General features: G+C 37.6%; 2 long non-coding RNA genes across 6 annotated transcripts in view; one reads left to right on the forward strand and one right to left on the reverse strand.

Annotated features, from left to right (window-relative positions):
• LOC309868937 overlaps positions 1-26,809 on the reverse strand; it is a 142,917-nt gene that overhangs the window by 100,505 nt on the left and 15,603 nt on the right. The gene's annotated exons all lie outside the window — the stretch shown is intronic.
• Positions 2,027-10,688, forward strand: LOC309868942. Its single transcript, XR_014313900.1, has 3 exons — positions 2,027-2,177; positions 7,225-7,381; positions 9,944-10,688. It is a non-coding gene; the product is annotated as an uncharacterized lncRNA (long non-coding RNA).

Here is a 26,809-nt window from a genome sequence, read left to right on the forward strand (position 1 = left end):
GAGATAACCTCCCAACCCCCTTGCCAATGCTTAGGATACTTAAAGGCAAGGATAAGAAAGAAATATTAGTCATTCATTCAATTTTTCAGCACAAATGCATTCAAGTCCTATGTGCACTAGGCACTATGCCTTTTACTTCACATTATCTTTATACTTTATGTTTAATCCTGGCCTTATTCTCCCTTTCAAGGAAGATCTTTATGTTACAACAAAACAACTCTTTTTAGGGTCAGAAAAATCAAGCTTTGGCTCCGAGATCTGTTCTTAATTACCTGCATGACCATGGGACAAATTTCAGACTCTGAGTTCTGAGTTTTCTCTTTGATAAAATGGGTATAAAAAATACCTACACTATACTCTTAAAATGAAATAAATTGATCCATATGACAAATACACTCACTATGAGAAAAGTCCTTCTTCTTTTTTCCATAAATGTTTTTTTTTATCCTCAGTTTTTCTTGTGGCACCATACCCTCTGGTTCCAATAAGTTTGTACAAGTTGAAGCAAACACTTATATTAAGTGAAATAAAAGTCTGGGGTAAGGTTCATAGACAGCAGGTTAAGAATCCCTGATGTATGTTTAGGTGTTCTAATACTCAGTGTATGACTCTGACCCCAAATGATCAATGTTGCTGTTTGCTTTCCTGTTCTATTTTTGGATGTTTGATAAACACACTAATATCAAAGAGTAATATTGGAGTTTGGCTATCACACTGGACTTTGTCACTGCCCAAAGCCCTTGGCCAGTGTGATCATTGGTTATGACTAATTGTTGGCAAAGCTGCAAGGAAGAGTCACTCTTCTACCCTGCTATGGGAAGTATAAATTGAGGATACTTTTTTGGAAGACAATCTGACAGTCCATGTTAAAAACCCTGAAATGTATATAATTCACATTCTAGAAATTCATTACTAAGAACATCTGGCAGGAAAATAATATATTACATGTTTGCTTATAAAATCTTGGAGGGGAACTTCTCAATATCCAACCAGAAACCTAATTAAATCAAGTATAACTTCCCATAAAATGGAATAAAATGATCCACTAGAATTTTCATGATGAAATGAGAAATTCTAATCTATTGCTAAGTTAACAAACCCGATTATAAAACAGCACAGTATATTGAACACTACATCAAAAACTAGTGATGTACTATATATTGGCTAATCAGACATAATAAAATAAATAAATAAATAAAATAAAACAGTACAGTACAATGGATTTTTGTTGTTGTTGTTGTTGTTTTGTGTCTTATTTGTTGTTTTTACCAAATACACCAAAAGTTTAACAATGGTTACATTGGCATGAAGGGATTATTCGTGGATTTTGTCATCCTCTGTGTTTTTCTATATTTTCTAAATTTTCAGCAATCTATATAAAGTACTTACACTGTTTTCAAAATTAGGAGGTGGGGTGAAGGATGTGTCTTTTGTTTTTAAGTAGTAGATTTAAAAACAACTCTAAATAGCACTCCACCATAGGGGAATGGAGTAAAGAGCAGTGACTTATGAAAATGATGGAGACAAAAATAGCCATTTATGGTCATGAAAGATGTAAGGATCAGCCTTGTTGATACTTCCCTCTTCTGTATTGTTACATATTTAAAGGATGTTATAACTTTTCCAGGCTACATGTAGAAGATTGTCTTGACCAGTTGCATTTGACTCAGTGAATAATACAATGGAATTTCAGGGCAGAAAGAAATCTTCAAAATCAATTTGTTTTGCTCTTTTTCTTAGATGAGATATCTAAGCTCAAAGAAGCCCATTGACTTGTCTTAGGCTGCAGAATTAGTCATGTCCTTATATATGACACAATTTAGAAAGTAGATTGAGGTCCATATGATGAATGAGGAAAGAGTATCAAAGATTAGAAAGACCCATCATAAAACTATCCATTTGCAACAAGGTGGGTACACAAACAGTAATAAGACAAGAGGAATACTGTGTTCACCAACATTCCATTGAAGGAGAGCACAGTGTTTGTTTCAAGGAATGTTGTGATAAACTTACTTGGACTGGAAGTTGAAGCCTTGGGGCCATGAAATGGTTTTGTGCCAAGGCTTCAGGAAGGTGGAGCAGAATCCCTCTCCATAAGAGGAGAAGATTGTATGTGTTCCTTTAAAAGGGAAAGATGAAGAAAGAGGAGAGAAAGAAATGTTGGTCATGAAATGTTGGTGAGTAGTTCGTTTTTTGGAAGGTCCATGAAAGAACTGTGTTCTGCACCCAAGTTGGGGCAACCAGTAGGTTGATGTGCCCCAAATCATCCCAGTTTACCTAAGACTTTCCCAGTTTAGTGGTCATAGTCCCATGTCCCAGGAGACCCCCCAGTCTTGGACACACTAGGGTAGCTAATCACTCCAGGGCAACAACTCATTGTCCTCACAATGTATTAATTAAATGAGTTGAAGACTTCATTTAACATCTAGTTTACAAAATAGCTCCCTAAAAATCCAAAGGACTGTCAAATTTTGCAAAACACTGTCAAGTTTTGCAACAGGTTAAATGACCAAAAGGGGAAAGAAAATGTATCTTCCCACATACAAAGAATGTATAATTTTTCAAAAGCTGCTTCCTAGGATAATAGTAATGCTTTAAAGTATTTATGAATGTGAGAATCTTAATTAGAAAGCTTCTGTCTTGCCAGTCTTTTGCCTGATGAACAGGGATTAAATTCCTACCCTCCCAATAGTGCAGCACTCCAAAGTTCTGTGATACATGTAGAAATCACATCTCCTATAAATAAAACCAAACTCCCATACATAAAAATGGAGTTGCAATTGTTGTACTATTTCAATGTTTCAATGTTTCAATGAGCTCTTGAGTGTAGTGATGACTTAAAAAGTTGTTAGTGTCTTTGACTTTGACGGGTTAGAACTGTTATTGGCATTTCTATTCCATTTTTAGATCCTCTGCCAATACACTTAAGATTGAAAGCAAAAGAAAGCTGAATGTAAAAAGCTTCACATCATAGTGCTGGGTAGGAAGTTGCTCCCCCACCTGTAAAAGCTACCACATTGCCCCCTCCTAGTTTTTCCCATTTTTTCATTTCCTACTGTAATTCTCCATAGCGACAGAGTGAGGATTTGAAGCATGCTCTTCCTGCTTCAAAGGAGAACTTGCCTTAGGAAAAAGAGTCAGGCCAACGGGAGAAAGATATGCCTTCTTCTGGTCATGGAATTAAAATCCTCCAGTATTGGACAGAGCAGTCATAACTGTCTTTCTCATGGACTCTTTGTGGCCATAATGGTAAAATGGAGTAAGGAGGAAGTAATGGAAAGATGTGAATTGAACAAAAATACTATCCATTGAAATCCTAAATAAGAGTTAGGAGGACGTTGTTCTAGTGAGTAGGGAATAATGGTTCTCAATCTTGACTGAGCATCAGAATCACCGAAGATATTTGTTAAAAACAGAGATGACTTCAGTTCCATTATCAATTTCCTCAGTCTGTAAGTTGGCCATGGCCTGAATGTTTGTGTCTCAGAATTCATACCCTGAAATCCTAACACCACAGGTGATAGTATTAGGAAGTGTGACCTTTAGGAGGTGGTTAGGTCATGAGGGCAGTGCCCTTGTGAATGGGATTAGTGCCCTTATAAAAAAATGTTCTAGAGAGATCTCTTTCCATTTACACCATATGAGGATACAATAAAAAGTCTGCAACCTGGAAAAGGTCCCTCACCCAACCATGCTGGGACCCTGATGTTGAATTTGCAGCCTCCAGAGCTGTGAAGAATAAATTTCCATTGATTATAGGCCACCTAGTTTGTTGTTATACCAACCCAAATGGAATAAGATAAGGTTTATATTTTTAGTGGGCACATGTATATTTAACTACTTCTGAGAACTTTGAGTATGGCATATGTGTGGTGCAGTGGGTCTCAGACTGGGGGTTCTGAGACAAGTAGAAAGAAAATTTCACTTTGAGAAAGGCAACTCCAGAAGTTAAGAGCACAGGTTCTGAAGTCAGGAAGACCTGGGTTGGAATTCCAACTCTTTCTCTATGCAATCAGACAAATGACTTAAGTTTTCACTTTTCTTGGATATAAATTGGGAATGAAAATAAGACCTTCCTATATAGATGAAAGGAGACAATGTTTGTAAAAAAAAAAAAAATTCGAAACACATTAACAAGGTATACAGCAGATAGCAAAAAATGGTCATTACTTCTCACTAGTCACTTGGTCCTCTGTGAGTCTCAGCAAACTCATCCACAGAATGGAGCATGCTCAAGGCTATCTCTCTAGTGACTCTCAGTTCCCATTCTCTCTGATTAAATAGGATGTAAAGTAGTCATTGCAAACTTTTTCTCTAAAGGAAAAATTGTGAACATTTTAGTCTTTGCAGACCATATGGTCTCTGTTGAAACAGCTGGCCTCTGCCATTATAATGTAAAAGGAGCCATAGTTAATACGTAAGTGAACAAGTATGGCTGTGTCACAATAAAAGTTCATCAACAAAAACAGGCAGTGAGCCAGATTTAATCCCGGGCTATAGATTGCAGAACTCTGATTTAAAGGACTAAAGGATAAGGTGAGTTCTCTCCACTCTCCAGCAGTGTGTCTTCTCCCAGTAGGACACTTTTGAAATATATTGAGGCACAGAGAGATAATATAATCATAACAACATCTCCCATTACCTATGCTATTCATACAATAAGACTTTGACCATCTCTCATCAAGAGGTAGAGTCAATACTTCCTACCTTTAACACTGGCCAAAATTATGACTATGGTATGATAGCATATATGTCTTTTGAGACAAGTTCATAAAAAGCGATATAGCTTCCACCTGGTTTCCTGGTTCCCTGGTTGGGACATTTGCCTTTGGAACCTAAACACTATGTTCTGAGGAAGATAAGGTTCTCCCTGTGATAAAACCCACATGGAGAGAAATTGTCCATCAGCACAAATTGTCAGTCCTGTGAATAAGCCATCTTGGAACAATGAATAAGTCATCTAACAATAGAAGGACCACCCCAACTGGGAGAAGCAGAGATGAAATATTCCTGCTGAGTACTGTGCAGGTTGAAGGTTCATGAACCAAATAAAATTTAAAAAGAACAATATTCAAGTGACTGTACCTGGTGCCATAATGAGATAAGATTTGGGGATCTAGAGAGGGGTATAAGTATATTTTGCATAAAAAACAAATGTTAATTATTGTGACCAGAAAGTAAATTACAGAAGATTGTATTTTCCTAAAAAAAAAAAAAAAAGTGGTATAACAATAGCTCCACTCTCACATGTTCTTCTTACAATGTAGCCTCGGCACTCCTCTTTCAAAATATGATGCTCTGTGACTTCTGAGGAGGTCATAAAAGGTGATACAGCTTTTACCTAGTTATCTTAAAATGCTAATCCTTGGTGTTCAGCCACCAGGCTGTAAGGAAGCCCAAGTTCTCCTGTGGAGAGGTCCTTGTTGAAACTGTCAGCCATGTAAGTGAGCCATCTTGGAAGTAGATCTTCCAACCTTAAATGTACCCCCCCAGGTGACACCATGTAAAGCAGAAATAAGCTTCCCCACTGAACCTACCATATTGAAGTTTTGTGCTATAAATAAAAGATTGTAGTTTTAAAGCTATTAAGTTTGGGAGTAGTTTGTGACATATTAGCAAATGGTGGCGCTCACAAATGAATACAGGTATTCTAATTCTCAAGTCCACATTTGCAGTTTATACAGAGTACTGCACTGCCCAGATAACCCCTGAAGGAAAGAAGGTTATATTCAAGTGCTGGGTGTGCTGCTTACCAATAGCTCTCAGTCCTCAGGCTTCCAGAGTAATTGCCCTTGGCTGAAAAGAGACACCTTGCCCTAAAGTCATGACTCCCTCGAGGGACAGTTTGCATCCAACATCTGTTTCATGTAGAGATATGAAAGCTCAGCCTCCTTCTCCAGTCTGGGCCAGTTCTGAAGGGCTTCCCCAGCTTCAGAACTCTCTAGGGTCAGCTAAGGCCTTGCTGCTGCCATGCGACAATACATCCTCTCTCCCAATCTGCTTCTTTCACTTCCTCCACAGGTGCAGATCCTGAGAAACATCCACCTGCACACAAATCTCCACTTCAGAATCTTTTTCTTGGGGAACGCAGCCTGCAACACTATTCTTATTCATCATTAAAGTAGAATGAGATGTCCATAAAGGATAAGCTGAAGGCATTCAAGCACAGACACTTGATGGGGCTAGTTAGTCAATGTAAATAACTTGAATTGATTGCCTACTGCATGGGGATATAAAAATAAACTGTCTTTATCTAGAAATTCTTACTGTCTAATAAAGGATATACACAAACAAACATGAATTGTAATACAATGTAATAAGTACTATGAGAGAAAAGGATTCTAACACATCCATGGTAACCCAGAGGACCAGGAAATGTGTTTCCGTATTTTGAAATAGAGGAGAATGTAAGCATTATATAGGGATCTGTAGGTACTGCTAAAAATACAAAAGGACGGCGCTAATAACTGGTATAGCTAGAAAAACGTTCACAGGCTGGACCATGAAAGACTTCAGTACCAGGGTTATGGGATGTATTTTACTTTATAGAAAAATAGGGTTCCACTGAAGACTTTCAAGAAATGGATCATCAGTGTTATATCATATATTCTGGAAAGATCACTGTGGCCACATCTTGGAAGGTGATTTTTAAAGTGGCAAGACTGGAAATAGAATTTAAGGTTTGCTGTAGCAATGATCTGGATGTGACTCTGATCTTTTTTATTCTTCATTGGAATCAACTAAGAAAAATGGGAATTCTGCACCTCTCCCCTAACTCCCTGCCAAAGATTAAACCACCTGGGCAGTCTATGCTAAAGGTGGATGCCTGTACTGATTCAGCTGAGCAACTAGCTAACTAATCCTCTCTTCCATGGAGAGGCTGAGGAGGCGGAAGAAACTCTAACAGTTCACCAGTTTCATTAGGGAAAAATAGTTCCACTAGCCCCCAGTACTCCAGAGAAAGCACCAGTTATTCAAAACGAGAATCTGTATTATACACTTCTGTGACATGTCACTGCCCAGTCAAATGTTGAGACACTCTGGGCACCCCTAAGGAGTCGCTTCCCTGCCCCAGTGTCATGACCACTCAGGGACTTCCCTCAAGGATGAGAACATTTCTGCTGGAAGTGTATTATCAAGAACATCTAGTCCAGCTTGTGCCAGAATTTACTTGTTTGTGCTTGTCTTAAAACAGTTTTCAGCTACCATTTCTTTGGTTCACAGGAAAGCAGAGACCTGTGAAGCATGCAACAGCAAAAGAAGTCTGGAGGAGGTTGTTTTCATGATTGGCTGGGAATGGAGTAATCTCAGCATTAGGACATCTAAGATTTCCAGAAATTTTCTGGAATCCTTTGAGATTCAATTCCCTTGTGATTAGAAGGTGGAATAGAAGTAGCAAGAAAAGGGTCTGTTTTCTTTATTTAACTACAATATACACATACATACACACACAACTCCAATTCACTTACCATTTTAATTTCTTAAAATAAGTCTTACTTGAGCATATTAAAAAATTACACAATACAACATATTATAGTAAAAAAATAAGTTTTTTTCTCTTTCACCTTGTCTTTCATTCTCAATTTCCATGTCAGAGGGATTATCATGTCCAATTTCTTCAATATCCCTCTAGCAATATTCTATGCATATATAAATATATATACATATATACACATACATGTATATGCACACATTTTTGCACATATGGTAACATACTATTCAAACCATTATTAATCTTGCTTTTCTATATTAATAATATATGTCAATGATTCTACTGTGTCAGTAGAGATAGAGCTTTCTTATTTAATTAGCAGTCACATAGAATTCCAATATATGGTGGTGCAATAATTTGTTTAATCAGCCTCTTACACTGATAGACACTGAGATCGTGTCCAAAAGTTTGCTACTATAAATAATCTTGCAAGGAATATCCTTGAATGTATACATGTATGTATTTGTGCAGATGTGAGCATTTCATAAGTGTGTAAACTTATAGAATTGGAATTACCGTATAGAAGAGTATAGGTGTTTAAAATTTTGAAAGATTATGACAGATAGGCTCTGTAACTTTGCTCTTGATGCTCCCACCATACCCCTTCCTCAGTCACTAATGACTTCCTACTGCAAGCCTGCACCTCTTTTTATGAGGTTTTCTTCCTGGCTATAAAAGTGTGCTTTGTGCACTCACAAGGTAGGCCAGAAAAATTGGGGACTGAACATACCCAAGAGAAGTCCTCAGTCAATGACAAATAAATGCCCCCACTTTCTTCACCTTTGGCAGAGAACAACTTTATACAGAGTTCCCTGGTGGAACTGAGCTGAGCCTCAGCTATCCACAGTGATAACTCCCTCATTAACATACCCTTTTATTGACTTCTTTCCCTTTCTGCTCCCTTACCAGTGCTATATGGGATCATCTTCTAAGAAAACTAATTGTGCTCAAATCTTTGTCTCAGGGTTCTTCCTTTTTTTTTTTTTTAATTAAACTTTTTACATTTTTAAAAAAATTTTATTTTATTTTGTGTGTGTGTGTTCCAAAATTCATTGTTTATGCACCACACCCAGTGCTCCATGCAATATGTGCCTTCCTTAATAACCACCACCAGGATCACCCAACACCCCACTCTCTTCCCTCCAAAACCCTCAGCTTATTTCTCAGAGCCCACTGCTTCTCATGGTTTGTCTCCCTCTCTGATTTCCCCCAACTCACTTCTCCTCTCTGTCTCCCAATGTCTCCCTTGTTATTCCTTATGCTCCACAAGTAATTGAAACCATATGATAATTGACTCTCTCTGCTTGACTTATTTCACTCAGTATAATCTCTTCCAGTCCTGTCCATGTTGATACAAAATTTGGGTATTCATCCTTGTTTCTGATGGAGGCATAATACTCCACTGTATATATGGACCATATCTTCTTTATCCATTCGTCTGTTGAAGGGCATCTTGGTTCTTCCCACAGTTTGGTGACTGTGGCCATTGCTGCTATGAACACTGGGGTACAGATGGTCCTTCTTTTCACTAAATCTGTTTCCTTGGGGTAAATACCCACTAGTGCAATTGCAGGATCATAGGGTAGTTCTATCTTTAATTTCTTAAGGAATCTCCACACTGTTTTCCAAAGTGGCTGCACCAGCGTGCATTCCCACCAATAGTGTAAGAGAGTTCCCCTTTCTCCACATCCTCTCCCACACTTGTTGTTTACTGTCTTGTTGATTTGGGCCAGGAAACACAATTTAAAAGTACCCTCCATAAAGGCTATTGTAACTTGCACTTCCACCAAGACTGTCTGTTCCCCATCACCACCACAATTCCATCCCCACCCCAACTCACCATCAGTTTTATTGTTTATTTATTCATTTTTTCATTTTTCCATTCATTCAAAAGATAATTTTTGAGCATTTTCCTTGTTTCGAGCACTTAGCTGGCTCCTGGATATAATACAAAGCACTAGAGATCAGACATACCTCCATTACCTATATTCCTCCTCCTTTAAGTTGAAACCTGAATTTTTTTAAGAAAGGTAAGTCCAATATTATTTCACAGTCAGAGCAAAAGCATGGAAAAATGCCTAATGTTGATTAAAGAAGCACAAGAATAAGGCATTCCAAGAATCTGTAATCAGCAACAAGAAGACAGATTATCAAATCCTCCCCAGGTTTGTAGAGGTTGAGGGTTGAAAAGAACAGGAGATGTCAGACCCTTGAAGTAGGTCAAGGGGACCTGGGACAGAAGATATTCTTCAGTGATTTCACATGGTGATCTAGACTAGGGTCTGGTCCAGGACAAAAAGAAACTGTGTAGTGAGCAGTCTGTCATACAGCTACAAATATTCTGCTTTCATGATTTATGAACATGTTTTTGTTTTTCAGACTGCCTGTTTTCATAGTAAAGAGCTTTATTCCCGGGGCGCTAATTAATGGAGGTATTATTGTTCTTAACAGAACAAGAAGGAAAGTCACCCCTATCCTGGATAAATGCCACAGTCTGCCTTCTCTGCTCCTAAACCAGGCTGCCAAGCTTTGCTGGGAAGAAGTCCCTCCAATCATGGACTCCAACCACAGCTGGGCCCTGGATACTTTGAGTATAAATTGTACTTGTCTGTGATTAACTTTCCCCCATTTTTCTCAGCAGTTATTTCCAACTTTCTCCTTTCTCTTTAAACCCTTGATCTTCTACCTGTGGCCTTAACCTAAGCACATGAAACTTTTTCCTATTTAAAGGGAAAAAACAGACAATCCAAACATGGGCTTCTCTACCCACAAATCTCTCCACATCTGCACCAACTCCTGCTCACTATTACTGAGAGGACTCAAGAACCTCACCTATTTCCCTGGTCCTCTCCAACCCCTTACTCTAGGGCTCACCTCCTGTATCTCTTGTATCAACACCTTCTCAAGGCCTTACTATAGCCCTTTATTTTAAACAAATAAACATGCCCAGATCTTTCCCATTTTTAAATAAAAGGTGCTTTTTCTGTCATTCTTTCTAACTGGTTCCCTCTCAGTTCTTTGATAATTTGATGCCTTCAAATAACTGCCTATCTTCATTGCCTTTCCTTCTTCTTCTCCCAATCATTCCTAACTCCCTACATCTTTATCCACGCACCATAAACACGTGTACTGTTCTCCTCTTCCACATTTTCAATTCCAGTAAACTTTTCCCAAAGCTCACCTTCTTCAAAATCTCTATAACAATGAGTCTCAAAAGTGGTCTCCAGACCAGCAAAAAAAAAAAAAAAAAAAAAAAAAAAAAAAGCACCATCACCTAGGAACTCCTGAGAGACTTAAATTCTTGGGCTACCCTCAAGACTTACTGAATTAGAACTGCTTGGGCTGGGCCCAACAATTTTGTTTTAGTAAGCCCTCTAGGTGACTTTGAGTTTAAGTTTACTACTTCCTCTTCTCTTCCTTTGCAAAATTCTTTCTTCACTTAGTTTCTGTGAACTAGATAGTGCTGGCTCTTCTTTTACATTTTAAGCTATTCTTTTTAGTCTCTTTCTTCCATTCATCCATAAATATGGTTTTTCCTCGTGTTCTATTATCTCACAATCTGTCCTGCCCATGTGATGTCATCTATTTATAACACTTTAGTTAAAACCTGTGTTGATCAAAATTCTTGGTTATAAATGGCAGAAAATGCAATTCAACTTAAGTGATGTTGAGCAATGTTAAACAAAAGATGGAATTTATTGGTTCATGTAACATGTTTGTCTTGCCCCAGGATCTTAAATAATCTTATCAAGATTTGGCCTCATTCTCTTTATTTGTTAGTTTTGCATACATCTGAGTTAGTTTGGTTTCCAGTCCAGGCCCCTTCAGTGGGGTTTCTTGAAGCTCCAAAAGTACAAATTCTCAGTTTCAGAGCCATATTAGTTTATGTGCCCATCCTAAACCAGCCATTGTCTCCAACAAAGTAGAATATAATTACTTCCTTAAGCCTGAGTCATATCACCATCTCTGCTGGTAGGAGTGAGGTCAACTTTTAACAAACTGACCTTTATTTAAAAGCACTGAACACTTACTATGTGTCCAGTACTTTTCTTGGCTCTAGGAATGCAACAGTTACCAACGGAGTCAGTCCCTAGGCTCATGGAGCTTATATTACAGAGGGATATATAGTCAGTAAACAAAACAAGCAAGCAGATAAATATAAGCATAGGAAGATAAAGGGGTGGAGAGTGATGAGACTGCTGAGGGGTATAGGGGTAACTTCCCACAGACTATCAGAATATTAATAGGAATAAAGAATTCTAGGTGGGTAAAAACAATAGATACAATTACCAGGTCTACATCTTTAACAATTATAACCAACTGCCTATTGACCTTGTCACTTAATAGTAAAATTAAAATGTCCCAAACTAAAATTAGCACATTCCCTACTTTTAACTTTCTGCTTGGTTCTCTTTGAATAGATTTTTCTTTTTAAATGAATGACTTTTTAAACTAATAAGGATCAATTATTCTCTTTATCCCCTCAAATTGGAGGTTATAAATAACAAAGGATAATAGATTGGAAACCTCACCAACAGGAATGGATAGAAGCTACAAAGACTATTTTTGAGAAGTCTTAGGAAGGAAGCTTGTGGAAGGATGGCCAGAGTGCAAAGAAATAAAAAACCTATGGACAACAGAAATGAACAACTTCCCATGAGTAACCTTCCTATTAAGTCCCTTCCAATCATCCAATGAAGTACTCTGGGTAAAATCTTAAATCTAGAATAATTTCATTTGCCTCTTGTCTCCAGGTTCTACCCAATGGTTCCTGATATGAGCAAAGCTGATTATTTAATTTCCCAAGTCATGTTTCACTCATCAAATCATGCCAGTTCTGCCTCCTAAATGCTGCTGGAAAATATTCCCTGGCCCACATTCCTGTGACCTCTTCTCTAGTCCATGGCTCATCATCTCTTTTCTCACTCTCTCATCTGAATCATACCCAGTCTTCTTCTTATACTCTTATCCCCTCCCCCAACATTCTTCACATTATTTCCAAAAGTCATGGATTTCCAAGCAGTACTGCGCAGTAGGTTGACTTGATATTTCTGGTAAAAAAAATAAATAAATAAGTAAATAAATAAATAAATTTAATGTGATCTGCTTAGCCTGATTAATATTTTCTTCAGCCACATTCACCTGCTCCAGGTACTCGAAAGGGATTCAGAATTGAGGTTTTGCTTGACAAGTATGATGGAAGAGTATTAAAAGAGATGAGCTGGAAAGATAGAAAATGGTATGTAGGGAGTAGTATACTTAAAAGGAGGATTTGGGAGATTACCCTTTTGTTTTCCTTTCCTGAAAACATGTTTATCTATCATATTCTGAAAATAATGGAAAAGAAATAGATCGAATTCACTTTAAAGTGGAAGCATGGTTCAACAATGGAATTTTAAGTGATAATATTTGGTAACCTAAGCAAGTGGCAAATGCCACAAATCCCCAAAGAGAAACTTGAACCCAGAAACCTCAGATTAAAAGTTTGATACCCTACCAATTGAGATATCCAAGATAGTGGTAATTGAAATAGTAATGTCTGGGTATAGTGTATGTGTGGGAGAGGGGGTGATAGCCAAGATAGAGTGGAAGAACAGAAGATTGGATACAAGGAGGTCAAGGAGTTCAAAGGTCACATTGTCAGATGTACTGTTCATATGGATGCTGAAGTCCTCGAGAATGGTGACAAGAGCAATGATGGAAGGAAAAACAATGATACAGACAACAAATCTTCAATGCATAAAGGGGAATGACCAAAAAGACTATCAGTAATAGCAATAAGATGGCAGAGAAGGTGGCATATTCTGAGAGTTTGTGCTCCCAAGGAGGTGGAAGTGAAGTAGATTTGGATAAGAGAAAGAAAAGTCAGAAAGTAATCATAGGGAATAAGGAGGATACCTATCCATCATCCCAGACCCTTTTGTTTATGAAATATAACATAAAAAAATAAAAAGAATCTCAAGAGAAGACTGGGAAAAATTTACATCCTCTAGAGAGACAGATGGGTTTCAGTTAGAGCAAAAAGGGGAAGCAAAAGAAGATGAAGTAACGGGGGATTTTGCTGATGACATGTCATGAGTTCTAGAGAGCACAGCAGAAGAGTTCAGGGAAAGAATACAGAAGACTAAGTCAGATTAAGGAATGTGTAGAGCAGGATAAAGAGTACTCACAATGAGATATGACCTGGAATGTAAACAGGGATCAAAAACATGATGGATTAGTCCATGTGGTCTTAGAGAGAAGTTAGTAACCAGCTCTGATTGTAGTCTTTTTTCTGAGACTAGTACCTGAAACAGTTTTCAGTAGTGAGTGGGAAGTATGGAAAGCAACATGGTCTTGCTAAAAAGCATGAGAGAATTCTTTCATGTGTTTGTTAGTCATTCATATGTCTTCTTTGGAGAAGTGTCTGTTCATGTCTTCTGCCCATTATTCACTTGTTTTTTGGGGTGTTGAGTTTGAGAAGTTCTTTATACATCTTGGATACCATCCCTTTATCTGTACACTTTATTATTTACAAATATCTTTTCCCATTCCATGGTTTGCTCCTTTGTTTTGTGGACTATTTCCTTTGCTATGCAGAAGCTTTTCATCTTGTTGAAGTCCCAAAAGTTCATTTTCGCTTTTGTTTCCCTTGCTTTTAAAGAGGTGTCTTAAAAGAAGTTGCTGTGGCCAATGTCAAAAAGTTACTGCCTATTTTCTCCTCTAGGGTTTTGATGGATTCCTGTCTCACATTGAGGTCTTTCATCCATTTAGAGTTTATCTTTGTATAAGGTGTAAGAGAATGGTCAAGTTTCATTCTTCAGTATATAGCTGTCTAATTTTCCCAGCACCCTTTATTGAAAAGACTGTGTTTTTTCCCTTGGATATTTTTCTGCTTTGTGGAAAATTAGTTGGCCATAGAGCTGAGGGTCCATATCTGGGGCCTCTATTCTGTTCCATTGACCTATGTGTCTGTTTTTGTGCCAGTACCATGCTGTCTTGATGATCACAGCTTTGTAATACAGCTTGAAATCAGGGAACATGATGCCCCCAGCTTCAAATCTAATCCACAGTGAGATACCACCTTATATCAGTTAGAATGGCAAAAATTGACAAGGCAAGAAACAACAAATATTGATGAGGTTGTGGAGAAAGTGGAACCCTCACACACTGTTGGTAGGAATGCAAGTTGGTACAGTCACTTTGGAAAACAGTGCAGAACTTCCTCAAAAAGTTAAATATAGAGCCACCCTGTGACCCAGCAATTGCACTACTGGGTATTAAACCCAAAGATACAGAGGTAATGAAAAGAAGGGCCACATGAACCCAATGTTCATAGCAACAATAGCCAAACTGTGGAAGAAGCCGAGATGCCCTTCAACAGACAAATGGGTAAAGAAGATGTAGTCCAATTAAGGAAGGTATGTGCTACGGTGAGTGCTGTGAAGTGTGTAAATCTGGCGATTCACAGACCTGTACCCCTGGGGCTAATAATACATTAAATGTTAATAAAAAATAAAAAATTATAAAATAAAAAAAGAAAATGTGGTCCATATATACAATGGAATATTACTCAGTCATCAGAAAGGATGAATACCTACAATTTGCATCAACATGGATGGGACTGGAAGAGATTATGTGACGTGAAATAAGTCAAACAGAGAAAGACCATTTTCATAGGGTTTCACTTATTCGTGGAACATAAGGAATAGCATGGGTGACATGAGAAGGAAAGGAAAATTGAAGGGGGGAAGTCAGAGGGGGAGATGAACCATAAGAGACTGTGGACTCTGACAAACTGAGGGTTTTAGAGGGGAGGGAGTGGGGTTTGGGTTAGCTGGTGATGGGTATTAAGGAGGGCACAGAGTGCATGGAGCACTGGGTGTTACATACAAACAATGAATCATGCAACACTACATCAAATACTAATGATGTACTGTATGGTGACTAACATAATGTAACAAAAGAAAGAGAGAGAGGAAGGAAGAAAGGAAGGAAGGAAGGGAGGGAAAAAAGAAAGAAAGAAGACAATTGACACAGGAAGGGAATGACTGAATTTCTTTACTAAATATCTGGATGGGCAGAGAAAATTTTGACAGTCCTTGACAGGTGATGACATCTAAAATGATATGTCAAAGTGTTAAATGAGAAATGAACATGTGATTTCAATTTATTATAAATATGTACAATAAAAATGTTTCGTTTTAATGCAAAAACAAACAAACAAACAAACAAACAAACCAACAAACCATGAGAGGCCCTGTTAGCCTTATAAGGAACCCCAAAGAAATTCTATTAAGCTCTGCATAAACTGTAACCTTTTCAGGGACTGTTTGTATTTTTTTTTTAACTTTTTATTTTTTATAAACATATATTTTTATCCCCAGGGGTACAGGTCTGTGTTTGTATTTTTAAGTGAGGCTGTTTCCTTAACTGAATGGAGGAAGAGACTTGAGCCTCTGCATCTTGCTTCCTGTGACCCATTTTTATATATGTTCCCCAATTCATCTCAGCTAGTTGTCTAGAGAGTTAATATGGCAGAACAAAGATTACAGCTGCTATTCTCCTATCATCAAATCATCAAAATAAAGTAAATACTAATACTTACTGTAATGTTTTTCTAAATTAAAGCTAACAAATATGACAGAGAGATCACTGTGACTATTTGTGGTATGAAGAAATTTCAGAATCTGAAATTTTTTGGATAGTTCTTAGGTTGGATATTTAAATTTGGTTTCCACTGTGGATTAATGACAGGGATGATACATTTTATACTAGGTTTATAGTAGTATTTCCTAAGAGGTTTGCAATCATTCATGTTAGCTAGCTTATTTATCAAGACTTACATAAATTTGGGAATACCCAAACCAGTTTGAAACGGGTCACCTTGAACTTGACCCAACTTTTCTACTAAAGAGAGGCCATCAGAAAACTCTGTATTACAGATAACACAAAGTAAATTCCAAATTGGAGAACTTTATGTTAGTGGTTTGTACTAAATATATACAAGCATTCTCATACCTACAACATCTATTCTATTAGCACTTTTTGTGTGCTCAATCTGTGAGGTAGATATCCATATCCTCATTTTATAGATAACTAGCCCACAATCACACCAACAGTTAATGATGCCCCTGGGATTTAAGTCTCAGTCCATTTCAACCTGGGATTGTAAATAGGAAACCAGAATGAATAACTTGTCCAAGGCCATAGAACTAGTTGGCAATACTTCTGGGATTTTAAACCCAGATCTTGTCTCAACTTCTGTGACACTCATTTTGGAGGGCTATCATTTACTATTTCCAACATGATGCTTCTATGCCCCAACCTGGACCATCTTGAAGCTTGGCTTATCCACTGAAAAATCTAAGTCTAAACTTCCTTTCTTTTTGTGTTACCTCTCTTTCCTGAGACACACAAATCTAAAAGAAATATTTTTCCCAGGCAAGTGCCTATCAGTGTGTCAAAGAGGTCATCCTTACCATTTCTTCTTCTACAAAGTGCCACACGAGTGAATATATGCAGTAAAAATACACATTTCTTCCTTCTTGTTCTCTTGCCCAGTTGAGATCACTGTACCTCATTATTCTGTACATATCCTTCATCAGATCTCCCTTTCTCCATTTCAGTAAGATATCAAATGAATAGGCAGTTGGACTTGAGGTGGTTTTCAAGCTCCCTTCCAATTCTAAAATGCCATGAGTCCCCCAATCTGTATTTCTCATTCTCGTCTTGAAATATAGTACATTAAGCACTGATAGTAGATATGTGTTTTTGTTGCCACCACCCTTCCTCCCCTGACTCCAGCAAAAATACGCATAGTAATTATTTTAAGTATTGGATTTGCATGTCTGTAGTTTCTTCTATGATGTCAAGTAATAAAGTTTCATCATAAGGATGAAAGGTGGTCATGATTTTCTGTACTTGCCATCCACGTTTTCAAATACTCAGCAGTAAGATGAAAAGATGACATTGATTAGCCTGTCTGTGAGGCTGAGAATAGGTATATATTTATCAAGTTGTTTATGTTCTTCATGTAGATGTCTACAGATTGGCTGTTTTAGAAATTGTCTTGGCAATTTATCAGTTGAACTTTGTCTATTGCAGCTTTTGATTTTTTATGAGTCTTCTCAAATAGCCATCCACCTACACCTAACACAATTTTGGTACAGTTCTATGAGATAGATTGAATTATTTGCTGCCTATAAACTAAAATTATCATAGTTTTGATTCAGTTATATAAGGAGCAATATCTAATTCAGAAATGCATTCAAGATGTTTTATGTTCTAAATGTTTATGAACTCCAAGAAATCATAGCTGCATGAAGAAACTGAGGCATGTAGACATTAACTCACTTGCTAGAATACTGGCTATGAAGTCACATTATAACACACAAGCCTTTATTTTTATCCCAATTTTCTTTTTATTGTACCCACTTTTGAGAAGTGCTTTTTTCCTAAGGAAAATACTTCATTTATATCCAGTTGGAATCAGACCTTTAGAAATTCTTACCACTGTTAAACTGTGATTTCCCCAGCTCCTGGGAAGGTAGAATCAAGATGGAAGAAAAACCAGCATATATATGTGCTGGTGAGAATGATGCAGGATAAAGGACTAATTGAGAATACAGGAAAGGGGAAGAATTTCTGGAGTGACGTCCTTGAAGAGGCAAGAGGGGGATGCAAATGGTGGTTGGTGTCAACTAGGAGCATAGATATTCACACCTACTAATAGAAAAGAAAGCAATACACGTAGCAACAAAATTGAGTGGATAGAAAAGTATTGTGGGAAGAGCGTGGAGGAAGTCTCTGGTAAAGCTTCTATCGTTTTGATGAAACAGGAAGTAAGGTTTTCAACTAAGAGTAAGGATGGTAGAGAATTTGGGAGAGAAATATAAACAGCCATCTACAAGAGGAGGTGAGTGAACAAACAAGAAAAATAAAGTATAATTGCCAAGATCAAAGACCCATTCTCCCCTTTCTGCTTACATAGCAATAAACACATATCAATAATCAGATAATCTAGAAAGTGATCACATGCTCAGTTTAATATTTCATGTTTATATGGTCTCTAATCTTTTTTGTGTGTGTTTAGTGTCTCTTAGGCAAGATAACAAGCTCCTCAAGCCCATCATAGATCATGTCTCTTCTTTCTTTGTGACCCTATAGTGCCTACCAAAGGTGCTGGGCATGTAGCAGAGTTTTAATGAATGCTCACTGCATTCAGTTAGAACCATAACCACTACCTCTCTAGAATCAGAACTGACCTGGTGTGCCAGAGCTCACAAGTCTGATCGCAACACAGAAAAAGGTGTGGTTCATAATGGTTGATTTTGAGCTCCTTGGCCTTTGGGGCTTGGGGATTTGAGCTGGGCATAGTGGTTAGGAGAGCACCAACTAAGAAACAAATACTGGAGAATGGTCTGCTATGTGGAGACTTCAGACCACAGAGATGGCTTTGGAAGACTTACTATGTTCAAGTAATGTCATGAGGAATGCATGACAGAAGTTTATTTAGCCCATGGCAAATACAGTAAAATCTTTTTATATCTGTAACATTTAGATGAGTTTACTAATATTTATTCTCAATCTATTTGCTTGCTCATTTTTTAAAAACATTTGAATATTTGTTTCTTAACTCTGTGCCTTCAATTTATAGAAACTACAATTTCAATGAGGAAGACATTTGATTCAATTTATAGTACTAAGCTTATCCTGCCAGTAAAAGGTTTAAGCAACTTGAGATTTTAGTTTTTGTTATTGCTTCTTGACACCATGATTACTATAACAGCTGATTTCTATATGTTCAGTTTTTTTTTTTAAGAACTACCTCTTGATTCTATTTCTAATCTTATTGCAAATTTAAATTGTCTACCAATTCTTGAATCTAACTTATTTCTACCTGCATTTAAAAGAAAAAAAAAGTTACTTTGGGTTCATGTTGTTTAGTTAAAGCCCACAGTTAGTGCTCACAGCACACCATCCTTTTGTGCTTCTAGGAGGCCTTTCTTCAAAGTGGGTCACTGACACAATCAATTAATCTACATAGTGGATATTGGACTACAGCTAGAAGAATACTGGTTGTATTTCCATTTCTTAGCATGTTGTCTATTCGGCTCAATGACTGATTTATGAATGAAGGAAAAAATATACAAATAAGTGTCTACATGCCTACATAATGCATACAAGAGAAGGACATGAAAAAGTGAAATGAGAGCTTATAGGGATGAGTCGTCTCTTCTAGCTAGCACAGGGGTGAGGAGGGCATGAAAGAAATGCCAGAAGGATTAGGAAGGTGGAAAATGTACCAGAATTTTCAAGCTAAATGTGCTGGGATTGAGACGGAGGTGAAGATAGTTTAGTAGGAGCTACAGGTACAAATGGAGCAAAGCATGTTTAGAGTACAGCAAGTAGTCTAACTTGGCCCAAGGGACAGATGAAGTTATGTAACAAGAGGTACATTTGTTTGCAAAGATCAGTTCAGGCTGAACTGCAAAGGGCTTGGAAATAGAATTAATTTCATAATAACTTAAAAACATTTGTGTGATTCAAAGCATTACCCTCCAGGATAGAGAACTTTGTGAAGCAGATATCTATAATCTAAAATTCTAAATACTTTTTAAGATGACTCTTTAGAGGTTGCTTAAAACTCCTCCTTTCAGAGATTTTTATATTTAAGCAAAACAACTAATAGAAGACTCTTGCTCTGATCATGCAGGACATTGAAAGATCTGATTTAACAAAGGTTGGTTACTGAGTGATAGTCAAGCTGATCTATACCTGTACCTGCATTTGTATTTCATTCCCCTAGACCTTTCCAGCAAAGGTTCTGTTTGACCGTGGAAATGAGCATGGCACCATCAGGCTAAACTGGGAAAGATCTCAGAATGGAAAGGTCCTTCAGTGTCTCCTTTGCTTGCTTTTTCTTTTCTTTTTCTCTTTAGTCCCACTGTTTTTTATGTGTTTGTTTTGTTTTGCACACATACACTTACTTAACTGGAACTATGGGATTTCGCATTATAATTCCACACATATCATATTTCAAGTGTGTCTCCGTCTCAGTTACTAAAATCAGACTTCCCGGGCAAGGAGAAAGCCTCCACTTTGCTCCCAGCAGATGATTGGGACATAATGAACATCTGGAACATATACTCGGCTTCTTTACATGATTACTGATAGACCCAATCCTGTTGTGTTCTTCCAAGACTATAAAAACGTGTTAACATGGTTACATCACACACTTCAGCTGGTTTGTATAAGGCATGATTTTGCCACATGATATTTACTTTAAAAAGTAAATAATAGTCTCGTTCAAAGTGATGCTGTAACTCGGGGCACCCATGTCAGCCCTGCCCTGGCATTTCTTGCCCATTTTCTGGACTGAATGAACTTACTTGACAATAAGCTATGTAAGCATATTTTAGTGTTAACTACTAACTAAAGCAGCATAGTTTAGTAGTTATTGGAGGATGTTTTCTCCAGTTTGGGGTAACTCCAGCTTCAGTGTGGGTGGCTGGAATACCCCCCTCTGATGAGTTGTATCTTCTAGTCCTATGTTTCAGAAATAGCTCTCCTTTCACGAAGAAAATCCCTTCTGTGTAGGATAACACAGCTCTGGGTTTGGCATGTTTGGGACACGGTTGTCACTAAAATTTTTCAAAAGGGCTCAGTGAGGATCCTGTGGAATTGTTATTTATAAATTGCAAAAAATGAAAATTTATCACCACTGGTGCTAGATGCTGACAATTGCTATTGTCTGGTTTTCCTGACTGCACTTAGCATCTGTTCTTGGTTCTTCTCTCCCACTGAAAAGATTCCCTTCATTCCCCATACCATGAACATTGGGTTTATGCTTTGTCTCTTTTGTATTTGGGTCCTAAGAGTTGGCCAGGTTTGGATCACAAGAGTCCTTTGCCCCACTGAGGCTGTCTTTGGGGGCAACACCTGGCAAATTATCTTTGATTTGGCAACATTTGATTCATCTTAAAAATTCACAAAAGTGAATGGATAGAAAAAGTTTAGATGTTGGAAAACTTGACCTAGATAGCCTCTTAGGGGAAACAGATGCCTTCACTTAGCAGCCCTAGCCTCTCTCCAAACCCTGCGAATGCTACAAATGCCTCTGGATGTCTCTTGCTTTCCAAAGTAGTGGAGTGAGTTTAACAACCTTGGCACCTTGCAGAGAATTTAGTCATTCCAGGACATGGGATTGCTACCTTGATGGGAACTCAAGCCGGGAAGGAGCCTGCCAGTTGAATTGGCAGTGATCTAGCCCCAGCAAGATCCAAATCTGAAGTCACCATCTTCCTTGTGGAGAATCAAGGATGGAAAGCCAGAGAGCAGTTGATTAAAGAGAACTAGTTCAGTTAGTATTCATTAGCCAGCAAAAGAGTGGAAAGAAAGGGGGATATAAACAAACACAAAGCATAACTGGGAGCAAAAGGCCAAAATACAAATTAGTAAGCATATAGTCTGGTCAAACCATCCTACCTTGAATTGAGTAAAGTCTGTAAGACTTTAGGAACTGTCCCTAATCCACCCTGAGCTCCACTTGGGAATTGCCAGACAGGTAAAGTCATAGCTTTCTAAGAACTGTCAAGCGGCACTGGTTCTAAGGCAGGTTGAAAGGGATTTGCTATGTTTCTTATCCCAGGACAACCGTAGATGTTTCCCTAAACTTAAGAAGTACAGAAACAAAAAGACTGAGTTTGCCCAAAGATTGAGTTTGCCCTAATCTCTAAGTGTCTAAGAAGTTGAGCATAAATAACCCTTAAATAGGAAATGTTAAGGTGTTTGTGTCTCATTGAAACAAAATTAATATAAATCAGAATAGGATGCAGTAGATAGATGCTGGACAGCGTGAGTTGCTTCACTACAGCTGCCCTCATTGACATTCTACAAATCTATATTCTGTTCTTACAGCAATCGTAAGAGTTAAAGTGGTTTTCTGTCTGAGGCAAGCTCTGCCTGATTTTCTGCCTTGGACTCCTGCACCATTTGCGCCTTGAGAGTAATTGTCCATTTAAGCAAATTTGGTTACTTGTTTTGCTTTATTAGAAGTCCCATAGTATAATGAAAAATCTGAAGGGACTTTTTTCTCTATGTTTCTGAAGCAGCAGCTCAGGCTGGAAGTAATCTTTCCTTGTTGGTTTCTCCTAAAATGCTCCACACATGGCTCTCCCCAGACTCCACCCTAAGGGGCTCATCTCTGAACTTTTCGGACTAGCTATTTCGGAAATTAGTATTACAGTTATTCTAAATTCATGTTTAGAATTAATCATCTCTTTATTGAGCAGCAATGTGAGTACAACATTTTACAATGGGGGGTGTAGGGGTCATATAACAAAATACTGAAAAAGATCATTCAGCTACCAAAGTTGTGCAAATCATGCAATGTTGTATATTAGACCAGCCTGAATTTGAATCCTGATTCTGTAGTTTACCAGCTATGGGGCATTAGGCAAACCATTAAATTTTCCTAGCTCAATTTTCTCTTCATTCATCCAACAAATATTTTTGAGAATCTGATTATGTTCCAAGAACTGCACCAGGCACTTTGGAATGAAAGTGGAAATAGAGTATTTCTTTGAGGTAAGTGAGAATTAAGGGAGACAATTAAGGTAATAATGGAATAAAAAATTGAATATAACATATATACAATAATGTTAGAGATTATTATCATTATTAACTAGCAAATAAATATTGAGAAACTATTAAAAAGCAAGCACTATGCTGGGGCTAGTGTTATACTAACGGACAACAGGTTGTGAAGAAGCCATGATAGGCCTTAGAAAGAGAAGAGGTTGCTGAAGAAGGGGGTGTTTTGGATGGGAGGAGAGAGACTTAGATGTGGCCCAGGGACTTTGAAGAGGTGTGAAATACATGAACATGGCATTTGAGGATGGAAACCAGAATTGGCTAGACTGACATGAGGGAAGACTGTTTAGAAGCTCATGTAATAAATCAGGAATTCATTAATTCAAAACTAGAACAGGGCTGGGCAAGTTGAGAGAAGGAGGCTGAACCTTTTTAGACATTATAAGGGAGAGTGCCAGAATGAGGGTGATGTTTGATGAGTGCGTACATATACGTGTCATATAAGTAAGCCAGGATAAGACAGTAATCGTAGAAGTTCGAAAGATTTGCAGAGGTAAACCGAGTTACTAAATACACATCCACTCCAAAAAACACACATATATGCTACATATTAAGTCAATACTAGGAACAGATAACACCTATCAATGATGTCTTCAATAATTGTTTGGACTTTTCCTGATTATAAAAGTAATACCTGCTCAATATGGAAAATAATAATAATTGGAAAATGCAGAAAAGTATTAAGAAGAAGGTTAAAATTACTTGTTGTCCCACTACTGAAAGGACCATCACCCCCATAAAGCCAGGCAAGGCGTCAGTCTCTGAAGGCACAAGCATGAGGAAATTTCTCTCTCCATTTTGCCAAAAGGCAAGATAACACCATAGGCCTGAAACTTCTCTCCAGTGATATAAACAGCTATTTCTAAAATAAGGGAATGAATACATTACCTACTATCTAGAGAAACTAAGCTCAAATATTTATGTGTGCATGTGTTTGAGGTATATGAGTGTGTTGTGAGTGTTATATGCACACTTGTCCCCCTTAGTGGTAAGGGAAAAAACAGGGTTATTTTGGGCACTAATGACTAGCATCTTCATAAAATATAATGACATAATCAAGGCAAGTGCCTTGTGACTTCCTTTTATAAATGATCAGGGAATAATGAGTACAGGAGCCAAAGGTTTAAGGAAAATGTATGGGAGGAAAACTCAGAATTGGGAAATATAATCCATTAACTTGAGTTTTCCTTTCTGAAACTGGGAAAAGACTCTTATTATTGTTCAATTTAAGTGAGGGAGAACTATTGAGTATACCTTTACAGACCCAGGGGTGTGCTGGTTAATATATACATCTTGGCCAATTTTGGTCAAATTCTAGATGTTTCTGTGAAGACAAAATTTTTAAATAAGATTCAGAATTAAATCAGTAGACTTTGAGTAAAAGCAGATTATCCTCCATAAAGTGGGTGGGCCTCATCCAGCTAGTTGAACACCTCCTGGGAAGAAGAGGGAATTCTACCAATAGACCACCTTTGGATTCAAACTGCAACTCTTCCCTGAGTCTTCCACCTGCAGGCCTATCTGCAGATTTTGGACTTGCTAAGTCTCCATATTCACATGTGCCAATGCCTTAAAATAAATTTAGATAGTGATAGATAGGTATCAATTGATGTTATCAGCTCTGTTTCTCTGGAGAACTCTGGTCAGTACAACTGTGTTTAAATATTTATTTTGAGCTCTGAAAGAAACTGCGGACTACACCATGTGTTGTGAAAAGGAACAAAGTATGTTCTAGACATATCTGAATGCCTGCAAGGTGTCCACAGCTGACTTTCACTCTGGGATCAGGGGTCTGTGCTTGGCAGAGGATAAGGTACAGTTTCCAAGGGTACATGCTTACCAAATGGATCATTACCAAGAGTTTCCCTAGAATCTGTATCTCCTCTTCAATTGATTACTCAAACTGCTATTTATGCAGGGAACCTTGTCAGGAAGCAGTCTGAAATATTCCCTAGCAGCCATCTTTAAATAAATAATTAAGGCTAGAGGCTGTGTTCCCTGCTCTCAAAGAACACAACAATACTTTTCTAACTGACCCACATGAAGAGTGGTAAGCTCTGATGAGTAAGTTTTTCTAGCAAGTTCAGGGCTCATCAGAAACAAGACCTTTTTGCATCAACCTTTATTCTGCAAAATCTTTATCAAGTATAATTATTTCATTTTTCTACTAAAAAGTACTTAGCAAAGTAGAAACAATCCAATCTTTCAAAATGGAAGCTCTGGAAAGACCATTAAGTGAGTGATAGACACTTCCGTTCTTCTTACGTAGCACTGCTCTCAAATCGACCTATGTTGTAATGTAACCCAGGTCTGTTGTTTCACATGTACCTCAAGGCATGATGCCATTCCCAGAATTAATCACAGATTTGTCTACATACAAATCTTTTTATACTGGGGGGTCATGAGAGAATTAAGATTTTTTTCCAGTCTTTTAGCTAAGCAAGGACTAACTGATGGGGAAAGGAGAAAACCAAAGCGCCTCCACAGTACAGAAATCTGAGATCATGGCTACAACCTCATCCCCCACATTGCCCGAACACTGGGAACTTCCTCATTTTTATACAACTTTTGTCCATGCTGTTCCTTCTGCCCAGAACAGCCTTTACTATTTTCCTGTCATCTTGAAGGTAAACTCATACCTCAAGACCTAACTCAAATGCTATTCATGGAGCACTGAGTGGGGTGAAAAAATAATGAATACTGTTATGCTGAAAATAAATAAATTTAATTTAAAAAAATGCTATTCATTCCCCCAAACTTTTTCCAACATCTTTAAACTCTATGAAAGACTAGAATAAAAATGAGTGTGAGCTTAGAAGGTATTTAAATTACAAAGATCCATAATTAATACATATATAGGTGGTATTTTTCTTTGTTCCCTGCTTTTTCATTGTGGCTATGTACTTTTTTCCTCAGGGCACAGCATGTTCTACTGCAGTGATTCTCAAACATCAGACATTCAAATACCAATTACACTATTTTTTTTTTTTTAGTCATAACTATTGGCCACTTGTAATAGTATTTACTTACTTAAAACAATTTTTTCTTAAATTGATTTTTTAAGAGTTATATATCTGTTTCAAAAACAGCATCACTTGCCTTAAATAGAAGTTATCGTTAAAAATAAATACCAAGAAAATAAAACCGTATTGTTAAATTCTGGATAAAACCACTGCATTTTGTTTCATTAAACAAGTCACTTTTCTATCCATCAATGCCCTACCCTTCATTTTTCTTTTTCACTCTCAAGAGAGCTTATGATAGTTTTCACGTGAATTAGCTTTATTTTTAACATCACTTATTTTCCAGGCTTTCATTAAATCAACAAAATGTTTTGAACTCATACCAGAAGCTCAGCTTTGGGACTGCAACCACGGGGAAGACATTTGCACCCTCGCTGAGTTATCATCTTTCTTTCTCCCCTTAGCTCTCTTCCCCTTTTAAAAATTACAGCAAATCAAATATCCCAGTTTATTTATTTCAAACAGATGAAAAGATTAAACATCAGTGCATCTTAAAGTACATTTGAATCCAAAGTTTTTCAAAACACCCCATTCCTCCCATACACACATTAACCATGAAGATTGCCGTGGCAGTTTCCCCACAGGCCACTAGGCGGCGCGCACATTTTTTCGATTTCGAAAGAAAGTGCGTATCTAGGTACTACCCCTGAACTTTGGA

This window comes from Mustela nivalis (assembly GCF_964662115.1).
Source record: "Mustela nivalis genome assembly, chromosome: 7".
Lineage (NCBI taxonomy): Eukaryota > Metazoa > Chordata > Mammalia > Carnivora > Mustelidae > Mustela > Mustela nivalis.